General features: G+C 45.0%; 1 protein-coding gene across 10 annotated transcripts in view; it reads left to right on the forward strand.

The window, feature by feature from the left end:
* Apbb2 (amyloid beta precursor protein binding family B member 2) overlaps positions 1-22,148 on the forward strand; it is a 363,904-nt gene that overhangs the window by 82,071 nt on the left and 259,685 nt on the right. For 9 of the 10 annotated variants that reach the window (XM_045161203.1, XM_045161206.1, XM_045161207.1 and 6 more), the window contains one exon: positions 12,129-12,240. The exons of the other annotated variant lie outside the window; for it this stretch is intronic. The gene's annotated coding sequence lies outside the window, so the exon portion shown is untranslated. The remainder of the gene's footprint in view (positions 1-12,128; positions 12,241-22,148) is intronic. 10 annotated transcript variants of the gene reach the window in all.

The raw sequence follows: 22,148 nt of genomic DNA on the forward strand, positions 1-22,148 counted from the left end.
ATTGTAAATGCTGTCAAGTTGACAGCTGAGAACAACCATCGCGGGAAAGTGTGCAGGTTCACTCACTCCTTAACACAAGTTGGAGACAGCCCTCCTTCAACGCCACCTCTACTTTCCCCTCCTTGCAACGCCCCAACTGACTGGTTACTTCCTGGACAATTTAGATTGTGCACATGCAAGTTTTCATTGAGCTTGTGCATCAAAGGCCCACCGGCTTTCTATTTCCCCAAAATTAATTTTTAAAATTTATTTTTATTTATTTACTTAAGAGCAACAGACAGAGAAAGAGGCAGATAGAGAGAGAGAGAGAGAGAGAGAGAGAGAGAGAGAGAGAGAGGGGGAGAGAATGGGTATGCCAGGGCCGCCAGCCACTGCAAACGAACTCCAGACGCATGCACCCGCCCTGTGCATCTGGCTAACGTGGGTCCTGGGGAATCGAGCCTCAAACCGGGGTCCTTAGGCTTCATAGGCAAGCGCTTAACAGCTAAACCATCTCTCCAGCTCCCCCCAAATTATTTTTATTACTTTTGTCCTTTTCCATTCTTTGGCCTTTTATTTATTTAATTTTACTTAGTTTATTTCTGTCCCGCAAATATGTCATTTAGTAGTGCTTTTAGGAAGGAATAGAGATAGTCATATGACTGTAATGGGCCTCGTGGAACTGAAAATCCTTGTTAATCAATTTGTTGAGATTTGATGCCCTTTAGACACATAGCTATCTGGCCCATTGGAGAGTGTTCATTTTGTTATTCTGGTCTAATTTGCTTTTATTCAGAGATAACTACTCTTTTGTTAAAAATGAACTAAGTGGTGTTACTCTTTCTAGCTTAGAGTACATAGTGAGAAAAAGGGTCAATTAACTATGAATTCCAAATCTGACTTCATGCCAAGTCACGAGATAACATACAGCTACTATCACATGCCTAGTTCTTTACAGTATTATAGAAATGTCACATCTATGCTGTGGGGTTTTACACAACCACAGTCTCAGCTGGGTTTCTTAGCTTTCTTAATAGCTTGGCATGGGTTTTGTCAAGACTGGAAAACAATACTGTCTTCTAAAAGCCACTTTCAGTGTTGTATTCTACAATGACTGGTTTTCCCATGAGGTGTCTCTGTAGATTCAATGGAAAAATATTGAACAATCCTCTCCATTACGATCGTATAATCATTCAGAACGTTTCATAGTCTACGTTTCTGTCACTGACTATATTAATACCCCAATAGAATCAGGACCAAATCCCATCTCTGATCTAACCTTTCTTTGTAAATTTCTTATATAATTCAATTTTAAGACTATCAAGTGGTTTTTAAATAATGTTTAATATATTACTTAAATGTATCAAGGGTTATTTGGCGTTATTCATCCATCATAAAGCAAAAGGGCAGCCAATTCTAACTTTTGAAGTTTTGAATTCTACAGGGTTTAAATGATAAGTCTCCTAATGGAGAGTTTATTGAATTAAAAAAAAAAAAACAACTTATGGGCTGGAGAGATGGCTTAGTGGTTAAGCGCTTGCCTGTGAAGTCTAAGGACCCTGGTTTTAGGCTTGGTTCCTTAGGACCCACATTAGCCAGATGCACAAGGGTGTGCATGCGTCTGGAGTTCCTTTGCAGTGGCTGGAAGCCCTGGCATGCCCATTCTCTGTCTCTGTCTCTCTCTCGTTTTCTCTTTCTATCTGTCTTTCTCTCTGTGTCTGTCACTCTCAAATAAATAAGTAAAAATGAACAAAAACAAAAAACAAACAAAAAAAAAACTTAGTGTCACATGGTAGTTAATGGTTTTCTTTTGACACTGCTTTTGCTAATGTTTGCTTTTGTTAATGGTTTGCTTTTGACACTGTATGGTTTTTGTTAATTAGCACTGAGAGTTTGTAGATGTTCTGGAAGGAACATTCTATGTGAGAGTTCCTGTTGTCATCATGACAGACAGCCTCACAGGGCTTCTGTTGTGTGCGAAAGCTTACTAGAAGTGTCTCTGCACCAAGCAACAGGCAGGAAGTACTTTAGCCCTTAATGCCAAAAATAGATGCTCTTTCTCATCATAGCTCCAATGATCGTCTGTCTTAATGAGAGGGCATGGCCCTGTGGTTTTCACAGGTCTAATGATCATATTGTTTAATGCAGAGCTTGGGGGAAAATAGCTTTGGTAAAGTAGATGATGGAAATTTTACTGGAAGCAAAAACAACAACCTTTTTCTTTTTTTTCTGGAATTTTTTTCAACAAATACTTTTTAGTTTTCAATTTATTTATTTATTTTAGTTTCAATTATTATTTTTGATGATTCTTAAGAGAGAGCCTGTTTTATTTTAATATATTTTAGCAATGTGCCAGTTTTTTTGGTTTTGTTTTATTTATTTATTTATTTATTTGTTTGTTTATTTTTGTTTTTCAAGGTAGGGTTTCACTCTAGCCCAGGCTGACCTGGAATTCACTATGTAGTCTCAGATTGGCCTTGAACTCACTTAGATCCTTCTACCTCTGCCTCCCGAGTGCTGGGATTAAAGTCGTGTGCTACCACACCTGGCTGCAGTTTTATTTTAATATATTTTGGTAGATTTATTCATTTGTCAGTGTATTTGAAAATAAAGAGGCCATTATTAGGGGAATAATAGTTACTTGCAAGAAGCGTTAGATGTGCTAGAATATAGGTTCAGTGGAAACAGTCTGGCTTGTATCAGAAAAACCTGTGAAGGGCTGGAGGGATGGCTTAGCAATTAAGGCATTTGCCTACAAAGTCAAAGGACCCAGGCTCGATTGATTCCCCAGCACCCACGTTAGCCAGATGCATGAGCTGTTGCTTGCATCTGGAGTTCATTTGCAGTGGCTGGAGGCCCTGGTGTACCCATTTTCTCTCTCTTCCTCTTTCTTTGTCAAATAAATTAATTAACAAAATTGAATTAAAAAAAAAAAAAGAAAAACCTGTGAAGTATTGTTTAGTGTGCTTCATGCTGCTCTGCTGATTCTAGAAGTTCTGCCTGTGTTTGTAAAAGTGAGGCAAGAGCATAAGGAAGAAAGCAAATCTTTTAGGGGGAATAAGACAAATGAGGGTGTCTCACAAACTGCTAGGTATTGTACAGATAGACTTGGCACAATTGTTGGAAGGATTATATTTATAAAGAAAAAAGCCCACAAAGATACTATCAAGAAAGAACTTTGGGGCTGGAGAGATGGCTTAGCGGTTAAGCGCTTGCCTGTGAAGCCTAAGGACCCCGGTTCGAGGCTCGATTCCCCAGGACCCACGTTAGCCAGATGCACAAGGGGGCGCACGCGTCTGGAGTTCGTTTGCAGAGGCTGGAAGCTCTGGCACGCCCATTCTCTCTCTCTCTCTATCTGTCTTTCTCTCTGTGTCTGTCGCTCTCAAACAAATAAATAAAAACAAAAAAAAATTTAAAAAAAAAAAAGAAAGAACTTTGCGAAAAACAGCACAAAAGGAACAAAACGGAGGCAGGGGAGAAGGCCTAGTTGTGAAAGGCGTTTGCTTGCAAAGCCTGCCTGTCTTGGTTCAGGTTCCCCAGTACCCAAGTAAAGACAGATCCAAAAAGTGGCACATGTATCTGGAGTTCATTTACAGTGGGAAATGGCCTTGGCATGTCACACCCCCCTCCACCAATGTGTGTGTGTCCACAAATAAATAAAAATGCTTTATAAAAGGAAACATAATTAGAAAGTCAAAATGGGGAAATTCACATTCTAGTTTTTAAAAAATTAAAACTGGAATTGCAGTAATACTTGTGCTTTTTGAACAATTAAAGACATTTTATTTCATAGGCAAAAGCAATGTTTTATCTAAAATAATTTTGACATAGGCTAGCCTGGGCTACATGAGACCTGTATTAAAAATGAGGCTGGAGAGATGGCTCAGCTGTTAAATGCATCTGCTTGCAAAGCCTGAAGGCCCAGGTTTGATTGCCCAGTATCCACATAAAGCCAGATGCACAAAATGATGCATGTATCTAAAGCTCATTTGCAATAACAGGAGCCCTGGGTGTGCCCATTCTCGCTCTCTCCCCCCTCTTACTCTTTTTCTTATAAATAAATAAATAAATACTTGGAAAGCATTCTCTACCAAAAGTGAGAGTAGCATTAATATATGGGTATGAATATTAAGAGAAGTGCTTACTGGGCAGTTTGGTGAGCATAGGGTATACTTTAGCCAGACAGCAGCAGACTTTACACCCCTAGGGCTCCATGCGCCTGTTTTACAGATATGGCCCTTAAGACAAGTGACTTGGCCCTTTTTTCCCCAGCATCTCCAGGCTTTGAGTCTATTCCCACAAATCCAGAGATAATTTACCTCAGAACCACTGATTCTATTGTTTGTGTGGATTCTTCTTGATCAATTTCTCTAAGAATACTTACAAGTAACATCCTGTAGCATGCATTAGGCTTGGCTTTGTTTGTTACTAAGTGATTTCAGATGAGTTCTGCTTAAGGAATAATACTTAAATTCCTTAAGAAGCAGGGAATAAATGAAAATGACACCTCATCAGACTCCGTGTGTGTTCAGAGTCTGCTTGGTATCCCTGTCTATTGCCTGGTGTGTGTTTAGTTCTCTTATACTTGATTAATTATTTTGTTTGGCTTTAAAATCATAGCTGACTTGAAGACGGGGAAGGTTGGTACTCCAACAGAGATGCAGCTCTTTCCGGGGAAAGATGGGGCAGCTAATCTAGGAAAAGTGGCAAAATATCCCCCAAAGCCTCACAGCTGTAGACCTTGGACTTGGAGGAGCAAAACCCCTTTGTGAACCCAGGATAGTGAGAATAATTCTTGCCGCTGGTCTTTATAAATAAAGGCAGCCTGAGCCCAGTTCCCAGTGCGCATGTGCGTGCACACAGAGACACACTCACACATATACACACACACTCACACATATGCCTGCACACGCGTGCATGCACACACACACGTTCCCTTCCCCTATTCTCCTCCCTTCCTTTTTTTCCCCTCTCCTTCCTTCCTTTTCCCCTCCCTCTTCCTCGGTCCTCTCTCTGTTTAACTTGCATTCACCTCTACAGTGTATTCTGTACTTGGTGTTTGGACTTCCTTTTGATTCATTGCATCCTGTGGCTCTGGAAGGAACTCTCCTCCTAGCCCTCCTTACCGTGGTGGGAAACTTTTCTTGTACCCTGTTGGACCACCTTCCTTTCCTTGAAAGGTGCGCTGATGTTCCCACAGAGCAAAATAATCGGTGATCTCATTGATGATCGTGTGTCACCAAGCAGAGATTAATCACATTAATTCTGAATCTCCTTTGAGAAGAAAAAAAATTTTGGATGAAATGAAATCCATTTAATACTTAGATGATACTCCTCAACTATTATGAAAATCTTGACTGTTCTCAATGTCTTGTTTTTTTTTTTTTCCTTGAGATTTCTGAAAAGCAAAATCTCATGGTGTTTTAACAGCAGAATGACACAGTGTTGTAGTTTAGTGAGTCACTGAGAATATGTTATTTTTGAAAAGTACAAGCCGCCTTCTTCGGAGCCCACACCCGTTTTCTTATGACAAACATGCATTAATCCAAAGCCAGTTTTACAGATTCCATTTCAAAGTCATCTTTTAGACCCACAGCACCAAAGCTGTAAGCAGAAATAGTCTCTTAAAATAGTTAAGTGAAGATAGTAAACCAATGACTGTTGACACGAAATGTTTATTTTGAAGAGAATTCTTGGCATTTTTGCCCCATATCACCATAGTAGGAATTTGCAAGGGCAGAGGGAAGCAAATAAGGTGCTTGTTGGGGATTAATGACCCTGGTTGCACTTTGGTGTTGGGGAATATATTATGGATAGTACCATAAATATAGTAATTAAAAAGCTGCACACTAAACAACTTTGAGGACTGGCATATATATTCCCTTCCTCATTCCAGCGAATAGTATGTTGTTTGGAGTGTGCATTCTTAAGTATGTGAGGAGGAACGGCATTCTCCAAGATTTGTCTCAGTGCTGGGAGTTTCGCTCAGTGGTCAAGGGCTTGCTTAGCATGTACCAAGCCCTGGTTCTACCCCAGCCCTTGAGGTTAGGGGAGATTAGTTTTATTCTCCACATATTCCGGGTCACATGGGCAGAATTGGACTTGAAGGATAAAGTTGCTTTCTCACATTTAAGAAAAGCAAAATGTCACACAATGCATCGTCGTAAGTTATCCCTCACTTTCAGGAACTATTATTGAAGTTATTTCCAGGCAGATGCTGCTACAGTGTGCTGCTGTGTACCACATGAAATGTGTGTGGTGTGATTTGTGAGACCTCAGAGATTATGTGTTAGAGGAATTGAAATTGTGAGGAATAGACTGCATATGCATCAGGACAGCAACGTAGTCTACCTGGGGATGAATTTTCCAAAATTTTCAGGGAAGCCAAGACACCATTGATCTTGTTGCCCCATGGGTAAAAGCTGAGCAGGTTGCTGTGAGAATGATGACATCTTGTCCCCCACAGAGGGACAACAAGAAGGCCGACAGATGTTGCCTTCCGTTTCTGTTCCTTTGTTTGTTCAAAATCTTGCACCTACCCATTTTCCCACTCAAGGAACATGGTTTTGTAACTTCACAATTGCCAAAGCAAGCTCAACCCCGTTTATTGATGAGTTCATAAAGATACTCTTCTGCGTAAAACAGATGTAGATGGGAATATGGGAGTTTTGCTTGAGTCAGGATCGAAGAGGAGGACCATTTCTCTTCTCGCTGTTTGATTGGCCTCCTCCCCTCTTAGTTTTCAAAGCCTGTCACTTATATACTGGCTTATTGATTTATTGGTTATTCTTCATGTATTGGCAGCTGACCATGTCTCAGGCTCCAGGGATACAAAGATGAACATCCCAGTTAGGAGGATTCTGCCATCATGGCTGACCTAAAGGAAGAAGACATGGTTCTGAAAGGCTTTAGTTGGGCTGGAGAGATGGCTTAGTGGTTAAGCGCTTGCCTGTGAAGCCTAAGGACCCCGGTTCGAGGCTCAGTTCCCCAGGTCCCACGTTAGCCAGATGCACAAGGGGGCGCACGCGTCTGGAGTTCGTTTGCAGGGGCTGGAAGCCCTGGCGCGCCCATTCTCTCTCTCTCTCTCCCTCTATCTGTCTTTCTCTCTGTGTCTGTCGCTCTCAAATAAATTTTAAAAAAATGAACAAAAAAATTTATAAAAAAGAAAGGCTTTAATTGCTGTGGTGTCCAGGGCCCCATTCCCATAATCGAATACACATCCAGGGTGGTGTTTTGTTTTTAAGATTTATTTTTCTATTTATTTATTAGAGACAGAGAGAGGGGGGGAGAGAATGGGCGTGCCAGGGCCTCCAGCCACTGCAAACGAACTCCAGACATGTGTGCCACCATGTGCAGCTGGTTTACATGGGACCTGGAGAATCGAACCTGGGTCCTTAGGTTTCACAGGCAAGCAACTTAGCCACTAAGCCATCTCTCCAGCCTGCACACCCAGGGTTTTTGAGGTCACAGAGGCTACCTGGAGACACCTTTTCAAGGTGTTTTCCATCGTGCTAGATTTCTAATGAACTTTGCTCCTTTCATCCTTGGTGGGAACTTAGTCACTCCCCTCCATTTAATTTGCACAAACCCCAGGGAGAAAAGTCCAGGAGCCTAAGGTGGACAGGCGTACCCACAGTTGTGGGGGCACCAGGAGAGGAAGCCTCAGACAGGTACCACCACCAACTCCGCCTCCCCCTTCTTTGCCTTCACTGGCTGGCATCTCCCTCTTGAGGTCGGTCACGCTAGGAGGGGTGCTGGAATCGGAATGAGTGCCAACACATAGGGAGGGTGGCGGCGGATGGTTTTAGTTAATGAAACTACACGAACCTTGTAGAAAAGTCGGTGACCAGAGCCCACAGTCACGAAGCTGAGCCTTCTCAATCTTTTGCCTGTGCGCTTTCCGTTCTGTGGGTGTGCTGACCCCCCACATTCTGCTTGCAGCTTTGACTGCACCGGCATGTGTGGGTGCTAACCCTTGCCCAGGGTCTGAACTGTGTTCATTCTGCGGGCCACATGCCAGAGACCAAGAATTTCAAGATCTGCCTTCCTCAAATATTGACTTGGCACCGCATTCTTGGCAAAGAGCCTTGCCAAGCATTTTCAGGAATGTTGTCGTGCGGCCTGTCTGCTCCAGCATCTTGGTGCTGTTCACTGTGAACTTGGTATGACCAGACTTGTACGCTTCTACTGTTGGAAGGTATAACTTCTCTTGCTTCAAGGTCAGCCTCCTTCATCTAAACTCCAGCGCCCTTTCCTGACTATTGGGCAGTCTGATTCATCCTTACTCCTCTGTCTGTGGTTTTTCTCACCCTTGCCCCTCTACTGATTTCTTCAACCTATAGCCATGCCCATTCCTCTTTCTGGCTCCCCTACCCTGCTGCTTGCTCTGCCCATGTTAATCTCTGTCTCCTCACTCTGCTGGAGGAGTGCTCAGTCAGGGTTACCAGTCAAAGCAATCTCTCCTGTTGTAGCTTTTAAAATATATATTTTATTTTATTTATTTATTTGAGAGAGAGAGAGAACGGGTGCACCAGGGCCTCCAGCCACTGCAAACGAACTCCAGACGCGTGCGCCCCCTTGTGCATCTGGCTTGCTTGGGTCCTGGAGAGTTGAACTGGGGTCCTTTGGCTTTGCAGGCAAGTGCCTTAACTGCTAAGCCATCTCTCCAGCCCCTCCTGTTGTATCTTTATTCATGACTCTATATCTCCTGGTACCTCTCTACCTGGGTAGCTTGGCTTTCTCCGCAATTTCTTCTTTCGCCCATTCTGTTACTTTTTGTCTCTTGGGTTCTGCTCTTAGCACCAATCCTCCTGTCTTCTCCATTTCAGTGAGGCTCCCCGTGACGTGTCCTCTGCCACTGTCTATGTAATAATCCCTGGCTGTCTTTTTTCCTTCTGCCCTAGGCTTCACCCTGCAGAATGCCTGGGCATCCCTTCCTGAATCTTCCATGCCTCAGTTTCTCATACTGCACACCGACCTTTCTGTCTTCCTTATTCCATCTGCAGCGTTTTCCACCTTTGTTGTCTCCATCCCATGTGCCCACATGTATTTGACCAAGTTGTTTTGCTGTTTAGAGTCTAAGAAGTCGATAACTTATTTGTATTACAGTTTGAATATTTGAATAGCTAATAGGAAAGGATTTCTTTTTTTTTTCTCCTTTTTTTAAAAACATTATTTACTTGAGAGAGAAAAAGAAAGAGAAATGGCACTCTTAAGTCCTTTAGCCGCTGCTAACGAACTCCAGACACATGTGCCACCATGTACATCTGGCTCATGTGGGTACTGGGGAATTGAACCTGGATCCTTAGATTTCACAGACGAGCACCTTAATCACTAAGCTATCTCTCAGGTCCTTTTCTCCATTTTTTTTGGGGGGGGGGTGGTGACGGGGATGTTTTGAGCAGGGTCTCATTGTAGCCCAGGCTGACTTAGAACTCACTCTGTAGCCCAGCCTTGAACTAACAGGGATTTTCCAACCTTAGCCTTCCAAATGCTGGGATCAAAGGTGTGTGCACTACCATGTCTGACTTCTGCCTTTAGATTCTGCAATGTTTCCAAATACTAACTCTTCCCTTCGTTTCCTCATTTCCTTCCACTGTCCCTGCCTCCACCCCTCCCTGTCCTGTCTCAATGAATGTATCAAGTAAACTGTTCCTTACATCCCTCCAGAGAGAGCAGTGCATTAGAAACCCAGATCCGGACCCAGCCATGGCTGCCTGCTGTACACCTCTGTCTATTCAGATCTCTCTCTCTTATTTATTTATTTGAAAGTGACAGACGCACAGAGAGAGATAGAGAGAGAGAATGGGCACGCCAGGGCCTCCAGCCACTGCAAACGAACTCCAGATGCATGCGCCCCCTTGTGCATCTGGCCAACGTGGGTCCTGGGGAATCTGAGCCTTGAACCGGGGTCCTTAGGCTTCACAGGCAAGCGCTTAACCACTAAGCCATCTCTCCAGCCCTCTCTTTGGGGTTTTTAAGGTAGGGTCTTGCTCTAGCCCAGGCTGACCTGGAATTCACTCTGGAGTCCCAAACTGGCCTTGAACTCATGGCAGTCCTCTTACTTCTGCCTCCCTAGTGCTGGGATTAAAGGTGTGCGCCTCCACCATGCCCGGATTATTTAGAGATCTCTGAGAACAAGCGCAAGGTTGCCACCTGGCTCCCGCTTCTCCCCTGCCCTTGCACAACCGGCTTCCCTTTCCAGTGGGGCCACGAACACTGGGGCTTCTCTGCCTTTTCCATGGCCTCTTCTCCCACCCAGCCGGAGGATGTATCAGACATCTCTCGTTCCTGGAAGCTTCCCTGTCCTCTTTATAGCTGGGCTAGAGATCCTTGCTGGACGTGAGCTCGAATCATTACAATAATCCCAATGCCCTACGGGGCCATTCTGTGCATGTCCCTCAACCCTCTAGGTCATTGTCCTTAGAAACCGAGACAGTGTCATGCTCATCTTCATGGCTCAGGTGCTTATCAGCACATTGCTAGACACAGTGATCCAGTGTAACGGCACTGAATCAATTTATTGTGCAGAAAACTGTGTAAAATTGACCTGTGCATAGTGTGTGTTCCCTTCAGAAGAGCCTGGAGGTACCTTCTGCTGCACAGATTGGAACCAATTTGTTCAGTTTAGGAAAAGTCATAAATTCTTTGAGCTGTCCACTGTGCTGGGTGTACTTTTTTTTTGAATTTTTATTAGCATTTTCCATGATTATAAAAAAGATCCCGTGTAAATTCCCCCCCCCAACTTTCTCCTTTGAAATTCCATTCTCCATCATATCACCTCCCCATCACAATCATTGTTCTTACATATAGGTGTACTTTTTTTAATCATGGGTTTATTTTATTGTTTTGGTTTTTTGAGATAGGGTCTCACTCTAGCCCAGGCTGACGTGAAATTCACTCTGTAGTCTCAGGGTGGCCTTGAACTCACACCAATCCTCCTACCTCTGCCTCCCAAGTGCTGGGATTCAAGGCGTGCACTACCATGCCTGGCTTCTGCTTTTAAATTCTGGAATGTTTCCAAATACTAATTCTTCCCTTCATTTCCTCACTTACTTCCACTGTCCCTGTCCCCACCCACCCCATCCTGTTTGGATGAATGTATCATGATGATGAATGATTAAAAGCCACCACATCCAGCTATGAGTTTATTTCTAATTTATGTATTTACTTATTTGAGAGAGAGAGAGAGCTAGGGAGGGCAGGAAAGAGGAAAGAAGGGAAGTGTGGGCATCCCAAGGCCTCTTGCTGCTATAAATGAGCTCCAGATGTGTGCACCTCTTTGTGTATCTGGCTTTATGTGTGTCCTGGGGAGTGAAACCTGTGTCTTCGAGCTTTTGAAGCAAGTACCTTTAACTGCTAAGAATCTCCCCAGCTCATGTGTGCATTTTTAAAGATTTGTTTCTATTTATTTGAGACAGAGAGAGGGGTGGGAGGAAGGGAGAGAGAGAGAGAGAATGGGAATGGGCGTGCCAGAGCCTCTAGCCACTGCAAATGAACTCCAGACGCATGTGCCACTATGTGCATCTGGCTTACACGGGACCTGGAGAATCGAACCTCGGTCCTTAGGCTTTGCAGGCATGTGCCTTAACCATTAAGCCATTTCTCCAGCCCTCATGTGTGTATTTTTAACTGCATTCTATAGTTCAATAAAAAAGAAAAAACAACTTCTGATTTAAAAAAAAATTCTGATTTTAGTCAGTTTGGCAGATAGCTGCTCTAATATACTAGATTTTCTCTTTCCCTTTTTATGTTTTTAGAATGTGTACAGGATATTAGTTTAGATGACCCAACAAAGAGCTCTGCCAGTGCCATCCCTGACCTTGGAGGAGATGAGGGTGCATCCAGCCAACATGGGTGGGGTTGTGGGTCCTCTAAAGGGGACCAGCCAAGGCCAGCCCTGACCCAGGACCCTGTGGGGCTTGCTCTTTTGTTCACACTTTCTCCAGGGGCCACACGTTAATCTCCAGAAAACTCCTTGACTGCCTTTGGGGACAAAGAAACTTCATCTTGCATGGGACTATGAATAATTCATAAACATGGTTATCTGAAACTTATGGTCATCATTAGCATTTTAATGAAAAAAATGTAATCATTATCCTAAGACTGTTTTGTTTCTACCTTTTTTTTCTCGTTCCCTCCCTCACCAGAGAACCATCTCACTATTTCCTGAGCACTTGGGAGCTTCCGAGGCCCCGGCTAATGTGCTGACCGTGGCTATGGGCAGACGGTACCCGGCAGCTCACTGGCGTCCTGATTCCTGTACGTATGACATCATGAGCGTAAGCACATGTGTGCATGCATGCACGCTTTTCTTTCTCTTGCTTTTCCTCTCCCCCATTCCTTCCCCTCTTCCTAGACTAGCCCATGGTACTGAACCGGTGAGGGCTTATAAGATACGAATAAGAATATTTAGAAATTCATAAAAGTAATTGACTCTCGGGTAAGGCTTCAATGTTGAATGGCGAGAAGTGTCATCTAAATTAGCATTTTATAATTAGCTAGTTATATAAGGCCAGGTGTGTTTCCATGCAAACAGGTTTATATGGACTCTAAGAGTCTTTTCCTTTCTTTCATAGCATGGTATACAAAATATGTCCAATGAGAGCAATGCCGTAAACGCCTTTCCCAGTGATATTCTTGGTGTGTGTGTGTGCGCGCGTGTAGGTGTGCGCTTGGGTTTGTGTGCACGTGTATATGGGTGCACGTGCTTGTGTACCTGTTTGTATTCGAGAGAACAACCTTGGGTGTCATTCCAGGGGAATACCATGTGCCTCTTTTTTTTTTTTTTTTTAATTTTTTATTTATTTGAGAGTGACAGACACAGAGAGAAAGACAGAGGGAGAGAGAGAGAATGGGCGCGCCAGGGCTTCCAGCCTGTGCAAACGAACTCCAGACGCGTGCGCCCCCTTGTGCATCTGGCTAACGTGGGACCTGGGGAACTGAGCCTCGAACCGGGGTCCTTAGGCTTCAGAGGCAAGCGCTTAACCGCTAAGCCATCTCTCTAGCCCCCATGTGCCTCTTTTGAGATAAGGTCTGAAATTTGCTTGAAGTCTATCTGCCCCTGCCTTTGTTTCCCCAGAGTTTGGATTACAAAGTACCATACTCAGCTTTTTAAAAGATTATTTATTTATTGTTTATTTCTTTGAGAGTGACAGAGAAAGAAAGAGGGAGAGAGAGAGAGAGAGAGAGAGAATGGGCGCGCCAGGGCTTCCAGCCTCTGCATACGAACTCCAGACGCGTGCGCCCCCTTGTGCATCTGGCTAACGTGGGACCTGGGGAACCGAGCCTCGAACCGGGGTCCTTAGGCTTCACAGGCAAGTGCTTAACCACTAAGCCATCTCTCCAGCCCGCCTGACAGGCTTTTGGAGACTGCTGCGGTTGCACGCATCCCTGTGTCGCATAGAGAAAAAAGTGACTCCCCCCACTTCCCTTTAGTGATCTCCTTTTATTCATATAAAGGACACCGTGGCTCAGACTTGCTTTTATAAAGTTTTGTTTATTTACTCATTTATTTGCGTGCGTGCGTCACATGACAGTGTCTCTTTGCTGCCGCAAGCAAACACCAGACGTGTGTACCACTTTCTGCAGCTGGTTTTACGTGGTAACAGGAAAATTGAACCCCGGCTGGGAGGCTTGGTATCATGCACCTTGAACTGCTGAGCCATCTGGCCAGACCTCAGACGGTTTGCTCCCTTGAGTCTTCCACCTTGGGGCCCGCTGAATGGATAGTCATTTATTTTTATTATTTCTCTTTGTACCCCCTAGAATTTTGGCCTCAAATCAGGGGTGTATTGGGGTGATGCCCCTGAGTGCTTTTGTTCCAACAGTCACATTTATTTACATTTATCTTTCAGTGCCATTTCCATGTATAGCTCGGGTTTTGTTTTCTTCCTAGAAAAGTCAGAACCGCCCCCAAGCCCCCAGCCAGACAGTTGCTTGTGAAGTGAGCCTGATCGTTAAGAGCTGTGGCATTTTAGTAGCCATGGGAATGGATTGCTGACCGCAGAGGAGGGATTCGCACCAACCAGTAGCATAAAGCCAGCAGTATCGGGTAAATAGCTTTCCCCCAAGCACTTGAAGATCTCTGAGAGTGTTGCTGTTTCACTTTGAAATGAGCAGTTTTCACAGCGAGCATCTTCAGGATAAAATGTGAGTCCATGGACTACAGAGCAGAGATGGGCACACTGTGGCCAGTGCCTATTTTTGTGGGAGCTGAGGGTGGATTTTGTATTTTTAAATGGTTATGTAAGTATCAACAGAAACCTGTTTTGTCTCTTGGCCCTCAAAGCTTAAATTATCTGTGTTCTGGCTCAGAAAAAAAAAAAAAATTGCCTGCCCCTTCCTACAGAGGAAAAGCCAGAGATATGTACTGTTATTGATCCAAATGCCTTGTAAGTATCCAACTTTTCTTTTTTAGAGAGAGAATGAAAGAGAGAGAATTGGCATACCAGGGCCTTAGCCACTGCAATCGAACTCCAGACACTTGTACCACCTAGAGTGCATGGGCAACCTTGCGTCACCTTTGTGCATCTGGGGAGAGATTGAACATGGGTCCCTAGGCTTTGCAGGCAAATGCCTTAACCTCTAAGCCATCTCTCCAGCCCAGTATCTAACTTTTAAAAAATAGTTATTTATTTATTTGGGAGATAGAGAAAGAGAGAGAGGCAGTTGGCATGCCAGACCTCCAGCCATTGCAAACAAACTGCAGATGCATGAATCACCTTGGACATCTTGCTTTACGTGGATACTGAGGAATTGAACCTGGGTCTTAGGCAAGTGCCTTAACAGCTGAGTTGTCTCTCCAGCCCAGTATCTGACTTTTTTTCTTTGACATTAAGAAAAGGCTAATTTTACATAGTTCACTCAAGAATATGTTCAGGAAATTCTTCTTTCAACGTGGTTAGAATTTTACTGTTCAGACGCTTGGAAAAGAAGTATTTATCAGGGAAACTCACCTATGTGGGTTTGCTCATTATCCACCACCTTTGGGACTGACACACTACCTGTCACCCTGGTGATGCTTCCAGAGTCACGTAGGAGCTTTGAGGAAGGTCATCTTTCCCTTTGGATGTATTTCCTATCAGGAGCTGTCTAAGAGAAACCTAGCATTCCTTCACTGGGATCTGGTGTGTGTTGGTAGTCCTCAGCATAGAGGTGGCTTCCATCACTGGCCTGAGGCCTCTACCGAGCTGGTCACTTGCGTGTACTTTGGATGAAAGGAGGCAGAGTGGCACATGTCACCTGGACCTGGAAAGTGGCTCTCACTGGCGGGTGGTTTCCGCCTCTGACTTCTTCTGATGCCACTGCCTTTAGTCCACTGCTGCATCACCACCCTTCCTTTGTGTGTTCTCTTTCCCATCATCCCTTCCCTCCCTCCTTTGTGCCTGGCTATCCTCACAGCAGCATGAGATTGGCTTGTCAAGGCCTGGTCTCAGTTATGCTGCGCTTCTGCTTGGGTCCCTCTTTGGTGCGTTGGGGGTTCAAGTTGGCGTGGCTGGGTCCCTGGACGCTGCTCTGTTCGCTGGAGCTGGGCTCAGGCGGTGGGGGAGCAGAGGGAGCCACAGCTGCTCTGGTTCTCTCGCTGGTCCACATGTTCTTCTACCTTGTGATCTGCTCCTCCGTTGTTCACTGCTGCTCTCCCTTCATGTTTCTTGGGTTTGCAGAGAGCTCCGGTGTGAGTGGAAAATCCCCTCTAATGGGAAGTCGGCTTGTCCAGATCTGTAGCCGAGCTGCTCTGGGGCCGCGGTTAGCCATAAGCACGGTCTGCGCTTGCATAAGCCAAGGAAGCTCACGTGACTCAGAGCATCTGTGCCGGGCGTGGGTCTCAATCGGGTCACACCGCTCCCTGGGGAGGGAAGGGTATTCCAGCATGGTCAGAGCCGGCAGCCGGGTTGGCAGGACACACTGCTGAACTCTGGGTTGTTTTTTGAGGCTCATGTGTCACTGGAGTTAAATTTTCCTTCTTTCTGGGCATCATTGTTTGTCTTTTCAGGGCTCTTTTCTTACATGACAGGGTGCTGTTCTTTGGTGGAATGTGGAATGGTGTCTACTGAGCCCTGGAATAAGAAACCACATGATCTTAGCTGACTTATCTGGACGTTCCACACTCACTTGTTCTTTTAAGAGTAGAGTTTTGAGGGCTGGAGAGATGGCTTAGTGGTTAAGCGCTTGCCTGTGAAGCCTAAGGACCCCAGTTCGAGGCTCGATTCCCCAGGACCCATGTTAGCCAGATGCACAAGGGGGCGCACGTGTCTGGAGTTCGTTTGCAGTGGCTGGAGGCCCTGGCACGCCCATTCTCTCTCTCTTTCTCTGTCTCTCTCTGCCTCTTTCTCTCTCAGCCTGTTGCTCTCAAATAGATAAATAGAAATATTTTTAAAAAGAGTAGAGTTTTAAAAGTGTTCCAGGAATTATTGCTGCTATCATTGCACCACAGTTTATGGCTGCTTGGATCTGTCCATCCTTTTGTATGACTGCGGCCATCACTGTAACCCTGGACATCAGGATGTGGACAGTTGCAACAGTCACCCAACCTTAAGCTGGCAGTCCCCCTGCCTACATATTGGGTGGTGCATAGTTGCCAAGTTAACCCCCTGTGGGGGTTTGATTCAGGAGTCCCTCATAAACTTGTGTGTTCTGAATGCACAATCCCCAGCTGATGGCCATTTGGTAATTGGAACCTTGTTTGGCGATGTGTTGTTGGGGACAGACGTAAGGGTGTAATAGCCAGCTTTCCCTTGCCAGTGTTTGGCGCACTCTCTTGGCTCTTTTCTATCTGATGTTGTCCAGAGGTGTTATCCAGCTCATGCCATGGTTTCCCCTTGCCATCAGGGAGTTTCTCCTTGAGTCTGTAAACCAAAATAGACTCTTCCTTCCACAAAACTGCTTTTTGCTAGCAACGAGAAGTTGACTGCAACAGTAAATTGGTACCAAGAAGTGGGGTCATCAACTACTCGAAACCTGATTCTGTGACTTGGGCCTTTTGGAACTGATTTACAGGAGGAATGTGAAAGGATTTGAAATGTTGGCCTAAGAGATGCCTTGCAGTGCTGTAAGTACAGCTTGATGGTCTGTTCTGGTCAGAGTTGAAAGACCTGAATGCAATAAGAACTATGAACTGAGAAGTTTGGCTTAAGAGGGTGAGAAAGAGCTTTGTCAAGATGCGTCTGGAAGCAATTTGTGTAAGAGGCTTGCGAAGTCCTGCCTGCCTATACCCTGAGAACTTGTGCAGAGTTGCGTGGCATAGAAATGGACTGGTGTGAGCAGAAGGATGTGGCACAAAAAGATATGAAATCTTTGGGCTAAAACTTCCACCCATTCAGCTGAAGTTGTTTGAGAGATTACAACTATTAAGATTCAGCCAGTTGGCCTGGATATCCATGACCTCACAGTGCCTGACACTACTTACACAAGACCGTCATAAGAGGAGGAAAAGATCATGACATCAAAATAAAAGAGAGACTGTTTGAGAGGGAGGAGAGGATATGATGGAGAGTGGAATTTCAAAGGGGAAAGTTGAGGGGGAGGGAGGACATTACCATGGGATATTTTTATAATCACGGAAGTTGTTAATAAAAAAAATTGGGGAAAAAAAAAAACAAAACAAAACAAACAACAACAACAAAAAAAGATTAGGCCAGTTGATTTATATTGGGACAGCAGCAAGAATGTAGACTCTTGGAGCCGGGCGTGGTGGCACACGCCTTTAATCCCAACACTTGGGAGGCAGAGGTAGGAGGATCGCCATGAGTTCGAGGCCACCCTGAGACTACATAGTTAATTCCAGGTCAGCCTGAGCTAGAGTGAGACCCTACCTTGAAAAACCAAAAAAAAAAAGAATGTAGACTCTTGAAAGTAAGGGGCCTGGATGCCTAAGACATGTCCTGCTCTTCAACGTTGGTTTCCCCCCCCTGGATTAACAAATTTGGTAGCCCACCTGGTGCTATGGAGTGTAACAAGTGAGGGGAAGAGAGACTCATCCGATTTGCACTCTGGTTTTGCTTTATGGAAATGGCCTTAGCCTGTGTGAAGCAGACTTGTTGAGTTTACTGCATGGAGGCTGGAGGAAGCCATGAGGATGAACCGTGGGTTGCAGTAGAGACCCGGTGGAGATGCCAGGACTATGGGAATCTCACTGGATAAGTTTTTCAGGAGTGTGAGTAGCCTAGCTGGAGGGGTGGAGCTGGAACTCCAGAAACTTGTCACTGGCTAGAATTATGGGACTTGGAAACTTGCCACTGGCTAGAGTTGTCAGATTTGGAGCTACAGAGTTTGATGTTTGCCCTGTTTGTTTTAGATACTGTATTGGTTTGGTATATCCTTGATATGCCCAGTGCCATCTTTTGCAGTGTGAATATTTATTCTGTGCCATTATTATTATTATTGGTATTAGGGCTTAGTTAAAAGACTTTGACTGTGGGTATATTCAAACAGCATTGAGATGAATAAAAATCTATAGGGAATCTGAGCATGGTGGCGCACGCCTTTAATCCCAGCACTCGGGAGGCAGAGGTAGGAGGATTGCCATGAGTTCGAGGCCACCCTGAGACTCCATAGTGAATTCCAGGTAGCCTGGGCTAGAGTGAGACCCTACCTCGAAAAACCAAAAAAAAAAAAAAAATCTGTAGGGAAGCCAAGTGTGATGGCTCACACCTTTAATCCCAGCACCCTGGAGGCAAAAGTAGGAAGATCTCCATGAGTTCGAGGCCACCTGAGACTACATAGTGAATTCCAGGTTAGCCTAGACCAGAGTGAGACCCTACCTCGAAAAACCAAAAAAAAAAACAAACAGAAAACAAACAAAAAAACACCTAAAGGGACTTTTAAAGTTGGACTGAATGCGGTGCATTTTACATTGTGAATGGTTATCATTTTATGGGAGCCCGAGTCAGAATGTGGTGGTTTGATTCAGGGGTCCCCCATAAACTCACAAGTTCTGAATACTAGGTCCTCAGCTGGTAGCTGTTTGGGAACTGGCGCCTCCTGGAGGCAGTGTATTGTGGGGGGCGAGCTTAGGGTGTTATAGCCAGCTTCCCCCTGCACATGTTGGGCACAGTCTCCTGCTGATGTTGTCCGCCTGATGTTGGCCAGAAGGTGATGTACACCCTCTGCTCATGCCATCGTTTTCCCCTGCTACCCTGGACCTTCTCCTTGAGTCTGTAAGCCCAAATAAACAACTTTCCTCGCATGAGCGGCTTTCGCTCGGATTCTTTGTGCAAGCAACCAGAAGCTAACTGCAACATCTCCCTGGGGAGCGTCTCTTGTCATACCACTCCTCTGCAAGAAAAGGTTCAGGGCTTTCTTCCCCCATCAATTGAGGTCACCCTGCATTTGAGGCTTCCGTATTTTCTTCCACTGTTCATTATTTGCAGTACCTGCTTCTCATGCCAGACTTTGGTCTGCTCCTGCCCCTTTGACTTTGGGTCACTGTTCTGTCTCTTCCCTGGATTGAAGCTTTGTCTTTTCTATTTTTATTTTTATTTTTTGGTTTTTCGAGGTAGGGCCTCACTCTAGCCCCGGCTCATTTGGAATTCACTATGTAGTCTCAGGTGGCCTTGAACTCATGGTGATCCTCCTACCTCTACCTCCCAATTGCTGGGATTAAAGGCGTGCACCACCACACCCAGCCTGAAGGTTCGTCCTTTGATGACTGCCGTATTTGAGGGAACAGCCCTGAATTTAAAGACTAATCTCTGGAACTTTCCTAGCCAGAAGTGGACAAACTGCTTCTAGGAGAAGAACCTGAGAAAAAGAACTAATTCCTGTGCAGGAGTGAGCTAGCCACTTCTGGCAGCAGCCAGAGGAAAGAGGAAACTGAAGGAAAGTTTAGTTTCAGCCATTAGTGAAACCACTGCGTCTCCTGTCACCGCTGATGTCACTGTGGCTGTGGCTTCCTCTGCATACAGTTACTCATTGGCACTTTCATTGAACAGCCAAACATCAATAATGCGTGGACAAGTAGTTCATTGTATGAGCGAAGGGTAAGGAGCTTTCGACCTTGGATAATCTTTAAACATTCATTTAAGGAAAGGGCTTAGGGGTGTGGCCTGCTGGGCTCTGCTGATCCAGAGCACACTCTGATCACAAGAGCAGTCACATTAAGGCCTCTTGTCTTCAACAGCTCTGTGGGCCCATAGTTACCTACCTTGTCGTCCTCAATGCTATATGTTTGTTCTGAGTTGAGAGTCCAACCAAGCCTCTGGGGAAAAGAGCATAGAGCGCATGCTTAAGGTCATCCAACATCTCTCAACATTGGCTTGTCAATCTCAGTCAAATCTGTTCCGTTCAGGCCAAAGGTACATCAAGGCAGAGGAGGCCAGGTCACATTCCTTTCCGCAGGCGGATTATGCAGTTGTAAGATTAACGTTAGGGTACATGACTACTAAGGAATTTAGCATCTCACAGCAGTAATCTCATGAAAGATAAGAAATTTATTCCCGTATTTCATTCTCACAGGTCATTCCCACGGTTTATTCTTAGAGTTTATCCCCACAGCTAATCTGTTCACACCCTGTCTGCTCTTGCTTTAGGATCCAGTGGTGTGGCTGCTTTTTCAGGAAACGTCCTGGGTTCCCTGCTGGAGGCCCGGTTTCTTTTACAGCTTGATTGAAGAGATTTAATCCCTCAGAGAGCTTGTCCCAACTTCTTAGGTTTTAGCATATGTGTATAATGTGTTTGTACTTTGTGTTTTATTTATAGTAGGAGTTCTTTTTTTTTTTTTTTTTTTATCAAGTCCCCTTAGGCTTAGGGGTCCATAGCAGACCTCTGAGGCATTTATAGACTGTGTTCTATGGAATCTGTACAAACCAAGGCCAAGGGCAATGATCAGAACTCCACCCAGGTGCTACACCGAGAACTGCTTCTTCCACCTCCTCAGTCTGAGCATTCTTTTAACCCACCTTTAATTCTAGGCACAGGTAGGAGGATCACTGTTGTGAGTTCTAGGCCACCATGAGACTACATAGTGAATGCCAGGTCAGCCTGGGCTGGAGTGACACCCTACCTCCTCAACCTCTACCTCCCCCCACAAAAAAAAAAAAAAAAACCCAAGAAAGAAAGAAAGGCTGAGAGATGGCTTAGCGGTTAGCATGCCTGAAAAGCCTAAGGATCTATCTAGGTTCCATTCCCCAGGACCGATGTAAGCCAGATGCACATGGTGGCGCATGCATCTGGAGTTCATTTGCAGCGGCTACTAGTGGCCCAGGCTTGCCCATTCTCACTGTCTGTCTTTCTCCCTCTCTCTGTCTCTAATAAATAAATAAAAATAAAAGAAGGAAGGAAAGGGAGGGAGGGAGGGAAGGATGGAGGAAGGAAGGAAGGAAGGAAAGAAAGAAAGAAAAAAGGAAGAAAGGGAGAGAGAGAAACAGATGCTTTCAGGGCATGCTGGTGTGTGTGATGGGGAGTCAGAGACCCATGGATCCTGGGGTTCATTAGCCAGTCTAGTCTAATTCACAAGCTGCAGGCCAGTGAGAGACCCTATTCAAAAATGTTGGTCTGTGCCTTAGAGGAATGACACTTGAGGCTGTCACCTACCTGTACGTGCGTGTACACACACACACACACACACACACACACACACATACCTATACACCCATGAACATATACATACACACATGCATTGGAAAAAAAGAACTAGGGCTAGAGAGATGGCTTAGTGGTTAACTGCTTACCTGCAAAGCCAAAGGACCCAGGTTCGATTTCCCAGAACCCACGTTGGCCAGATGCACAAGGGGCGCAGGTGTCTGGAGCTCGTTTGCAGTGGCTGGAGGCCCTGGCGCACCCGTTCTCTCTCTCGCACACGCGTGTTCTCTCTCTGCCTCTTTCTCTGTTTGTTGCTCTCAAATAAAAATAAACAAACAAAAAAGAAGTAGCCACCTGAACACTTTAAAAATGACGCAGTTACTTTTGTGGCTTTTCCTCAGTTTTTCTCCTGTTACTAGTGAAAGGTGATTGTGTTGTTCGAGGTCCTTCTCTGTGCCACACACTGTCTTGAATCTTCTGGGAACATTTAAAGTGCTTTAAAGTAGGGAAACCAAGCCTTGAAGTTCAATACTGTCTTCACTTAGCATTCTCAAACTCTCATCAAAATAGTCTAAAAAACTTAGCTTACCACTCCAGAAGGCATCTTTAGTTGAGCACCAAGTCCATGCCCATTCCTCCAAAACAAAGGT

The sequence above is a fragment of the Jaculus jaculus genome, chromosome 11 (assembly GCF_020740685.1).
Source record: "Jaculus jaculus isolate mJacJac1 chromosome 11, mJacJac1.mat.Y.cur, whole genome shotgun sequence".
Taxonomy (NCBI): domain Eukaryota; kingdom Metazoa; phylum Chordata; class Mammalia; order Rodentia; family Dipodidae; genus Jaculus; species Jaculus jaculus.